The 5,000-nt window shown below is 46.8% G+C and overlaps 1 non-coding gene and 1 pseudogene across 1 annotated transcript; both read right to left on the reverse strand.

The window, feature by feature from the left end:
- Positions 1–1,188: 1,188 nt before the first annotated feature.
- Positions 1,189–1,307, reverse strand: LOC139058372 (5S ribosomal RNA). The gene has a single exon (XR_011513358.1). It is a non-coding gene; the product is annotated as a 5S ribosomal RNA (ribosomal RNA).
- Positions 1,308–1,818: 511 nt separating this feature from the next.
- Positions 1,819–1,937, reverse strand: LOC139058292 (5S ribosomal RNA; annotated as a pseudogene).
- Positions 1,938–5,000: the final 3,063 nt, after the last annotated feature.

Raw genomic sequence — 5,000 nt, forward strand, 5'->3', positions numbered from 1 at the left:
GCGTACATTCGCGTGTGCGCTCATTTTCCGCTTCCCAATGTTTTGCAGGTTCTTGATATTGGTCTAGTGGCACTCCCAAGTATTTGACAGGTGACGTTGCCCACTGAACGCTCTCAAACATTTCAGGCGCATAATCCCATTTTCCGTGCCAGAAACCAAAACACTTTTCCCAGTTTATCACACTTCCGGAGGCTTTGCAAAACCTAGCCGCGTCCTTCACCACTTCAGTTAGACTTTCCCTATCTTCGCAAAATATGGCGATATCATCCGCATACGCAAGTACTTTAACTTCAGTGGACAACATCCCGAAGCCACGCACTTTTTCGTGTGATTTAATTTTCAGGCAAAAAGGTTCGAGATACAGTGCAAACAACAATGGAGACAATGGGCACCCTTGCCTCACGGAAGAACGAACTGTGATACTTTCACTCAGCTGCTTATTAACAATAAGATTTGCCGTACAACCAGCATATGCCATTTTGACACCTTCCAAGAGCACTCTGCCGACATTCACGTGTTCGAGGATACAAAACAGAACTTGGTGGTTGACGCGGTCAAAGGCCTTTTCCATGTCCAGTTGCAACATGGCTACACGTTTATCAAAAGCATCGCAGCATTCTAATATGCTCCGTGCTACGTGAATATTTGTCGTTATCGTAAGCATGGTATGGCCGATGGCAAGGATGCTGTGTTTCCGACTGCACCTGTATCGTGCTATGTGCATTCGCCCAGTGAATGTATTGCTCCATCACGTACGCGGCAGTCTTTCCGCGAACAATACACGCACACGTCGATTACTCCGTTTGTGGTTGTTCGCTGCATGCGTGCGTGCAAGTAAGTCATGCTCGCTCACAAAAACAAGAAAGAGGGGGAGCGCATTATGCGTGCGTTGCAGCCCACAATGTGCCACTTTATCGACGAGTTGTCATTCAGCTGTATGCGGGCGGGCGTGATAGCGAAGCGGTTAGAAGCTCGTGCGACTAAATTTTGCATGCAGCATTACGTCCGTCATTCCGCGCAGAATATCGCGTAGTGGCCTTCATATTGGTTTCACACTTCGGCGTCGGCTCTACCAGCAGGCTCCAGTTGAACGTAAGTAACAGTAAAAGCAGCTGCCCACACACACACACACACACAAAAAAAAACGTCACAGAAACACGGAATAATAAAAAAAAGCAAAAAGAAGGGTGCCATCAGCACTCGGTGTTCCCAGGTGGTCTCCCTCCCAAGTACTGACCGAGCCCAATGCTGCTTAGCTTCGGGGATCGGACGAGAACCGGCGTATTCAGCATGGTATGGCCGATGGCATGGATGCTGTGTTTCTGACTGCACCTGTATCGTGCTATGTGCATTCGCCCAGTGAATGTATTGCTCCATCACGTACGCGGCAGTCTTTCCGCGAACAATACACGCACACGTCGATTACTCCGTTTGTGGTTGTTCGCTGCATGCGTGCGTGCAAGTAAGTCATGCTCGCTCACAAAAACAAGAAAGAGGGGGAGCGCATTATGCGTGCGTTGCAGCCCACAATGTGCCACTTTATCGACGAGTTGTCATTGAGCTGTATGCGGGCGGGCGTGATAGCGAAGCGGTTAGAAGCTCGTGCGACTAAATTTTGCATGCAGCATTACGTCCGTCATTCCGCGCAGAATATCGCGTAGTGGCCTTCATATTGGTTTCACACTTCGGCGTCGGCTCTACCAGCAGGCTCCAGTTGAACGTAAGTAACAGTAAAAACAGCTGCCCACACACACACACACACACAAAAAAAAAACGTCACAGAAACACGGAATAATAAAAAAAAAGCAAAAAGAAGGGTGCCAACAGCACTCGGTGTTCCCAGGTGGTCTCCCTCCCAAGTACTGACCGAGCCCAATGCTGCTTAGCTTCGGGGATCGGACGAGAACCGGCGTATTCAGCATGGTATGGCCGATTTTTTTTTTTAATTTAATGCCGGTTTTCGACACAATACTCAACATACAAATACTACACACATGTCAGCAATACAAGCTTGCGGGGAAGAAAAAGGGGAAAAAAAATAGCGATAATGCCGACTGTCCGTATGGGACCGGCGTTGTCGAATTAAAATGCCTTCATGGCTGTGAGAGCTTCAAGCCTCGACAGCCAATCCGGTGGACATTCTTGCAATTTCTGTATATCAACGTACCGCGACATACATTCTCTAAAATATATGTGAACCGGGCGGGCGTCGGCATCGCAATGGTATCCAGCCATTCGAGCCCGCCATATACAGTGGAGTGCATTCAACATAAAAAAGTCGTATGGAACTCCCTCTTCATCCTTAATTGGCAGATACCGTATACCTTGGGGGTCTACAGGTAATTCTTTCTTCAGTGTTCGCTTCAAGACGTCCCAGAAGAACACAGCCGCCCAGCAGTGCAAGAACACGTGATCGATGGTTTCGGGCTTCTTGCAGATCAAGCAGTGTGATCCCCACGGCACAAGACAGCCTCGCTCTTCCATAAATGTCTTCACGGAAAGTGTTCCAGTGTGGAGCTTAAAAAAGAAGGTTTTAACCCCTGGTGGTACCTGCATGCGTTTCACCCGTTTAAGGACGTCTTGTCCTGGCCCTCCACTGTATATGGCTCTGTATAAGGGCACTGGGAACACAATGTCGCACACATCATTATACAGTTTTTTCCTTTTCACTTCAAACAGAAAATCATTTGAAAAACGAACTGACAGGAAACGCACGCTGTCGACCACTTCCTTAAGATATCCTCGAAGTTTTCCGGTCATGCTTGCCGTACTAACAACATACGCCCGGCAACGCGTCGCTCAACTTGAGTTGACATACGGTGCGCAAAAAAGGATCGCGCACATCTCGAAAAAACAAAAAGCGGTTGACAAGTTGACGAACAAAAAGATGTGCCAGGCCAACACCCCCGTCCTTCACTCTTCTAAACAAATTGGTTCGGCTAGCCCTCTCCCATGCTGAACCCCAGATGAAGACCGCAAAAACTCTGTGCAGCCTTTGCACATTTGCCCTGGAACAATGCAACACTTGCATAACATAATATAACTTCGCTATAAAAAACATATTACAAATTGTTGCCCTTGAAAAAATAGACTGGTTAGTGCTTGTCCATCTGTCCGCTTTTTCTTTCGTTTCATTAGTTCGGTTCCTCCAGTACTCATCGCTGCTTTTGTACCTGTCGAGGGGAACACCCAGATACTTCGTCGGAGTTTTCACCCAGTTGACATTGGCGAAGTATTCCGGTGCCGAAAACCACTCCCCGTGCCACAGCCCGAGGGATTTGCCCCAATTGACTTTGCTGCCCGTGACGTCACAGAAATGTTTAACTACAGCAATTGTTTCAGTCACACTTGGTTCGTCTGTGCAACACACTGCAACGTCATCAGCATACGCTAGCAGCTTCACTTCGGATCCTGCTAATCTAAAACCACGTATATTGTTATTTGCGGTAATGGCCACACACATTGCTTCTATGTATATAGCAAATAACAGAGGACTGAGGGGACAGCCTTGGCGCACTGACCGCATGATTTTAATGGGGGCCCCCAGAGACTTATTAACAATTAACCTTGTAGTGCAGTTCTGGTACGCCAAGGCCACACCCTCAGTGATGATGGTACCTACATTAACATGATCCAATATGGAGAACAAAATAACGTGAGCGACGCAATCGAACGCTTTCTCAAGATCCAGCTGAAGAACTGCAACGCCGCCACCGGTGACGTCACAGCACTCGAGCACACACCGCATCTTATGGATGTTAGAAAAAATTGTTCGCCCTTTGATTCCACAAGTCTGATGGTCTGCAACGATTTCCTTTATGACGCTTTGAAGTCTGGTTGCTAAAATCTTCATAAATATCTTGTAATCCACATTTGTTAGTGATATGGGCCTATAGGATGATACGAATCTCAGTTTATCTAATTTATCGTTCTTCGGAATTAGAATAGTGTGCGCTTTCCCAAAAGAAGGTGGCAATGATTTCTGCTCGTACGCTTCATTAAGTACTTCTACTAATAAAGGGGCCAGTTCTCTTTTCAATGTCTTATATAGGGCGGCGCTGAGTCCATCTGGTCCCGGTGACTTGCCCAAGTTTAAATCGTCTATTGCCTTTTCAACTTCCCTCTCCGTTATTTTCCCTTCTAATCGCTCCTTAGCTTCATCACTCAAACGCGGCATACGGTGCAGAAAGTCTGCTTTGAAACCCTCTAAATTCGCTTCCTGAAATGCAAAGAGCGACTGATAGTACTGGAAGAAGGCGTGTGCTATGCTCTCGGTGTCGTCAACAACAGCTCCATTCATTAAAAGGTGATCGACATGGTTTCGTCGTCCGTGTGCCTTCTCTAAACCGAGCGCCCTTTTAGTGGGCGTCTCCCCTGCCGCTAGTGCGTCTGCTCGTGCTCGCACTATGGCACCTTGATAGCGTTCCTTGTCAAACAGTTCAAGCTTTTCCTTGACGCTCCGCACATCGTCTTTGTACAGACCAGGCTCTTTGCACTCAAGCGTTATCAGCTGCTGAAGTAGTGTTCGCAAACCATTTCTTTAGATTCCCTCTCAAATTTGAGGCAGCTTGACCTTTCTAAGGCTTTCATTTTAACTTTTTGTTTAAGACATTCCCACTTTTCTGCTATTGTGTCAGCCGCATCTTCGCGTATTTCATTAACCGCATCCCGTACTGCCTTTACAAAAGTTTCATCATTTAATAACAAGTCATTGAGTTTCCATAGATACCAATTAAAAGCATGTTCCCTTTTCCTTATACCTATGTTACATTTTACCAGGCAGTGATCCGAAAATGACACGGGTACAACGCAATAACCGTGGCATCCTGGAATCATGTCCAACGAAATGTACATGCGATCCAGTCGCGCATGACTACTGCCTTGAAAACGCGTAAATGTCACTTGACGCCCCCCTTCCAGACATTGAAAAACATCATCAAGTTCATTTTCATCAACTAATTTTGACAAAACGTCACTACTTCTATCACGTACACCGGCAT

Source organism: Dermacentor albipictus, chromosome 3 (assembly GCF_038994185.2).
Source record: "Dermacentor albipictus isolate Rhodes 1998 colony chromosome 3, USDA_Dalb.pri_finalv2, whole genome shotgun sequence".
Classification (NCBI taxonomy): Eukaryota; Metazoa; Arthropoda; class Arachnida; order Ixodida; family Ixodidae; genus Dermacentor; species Dermacentor albipictus.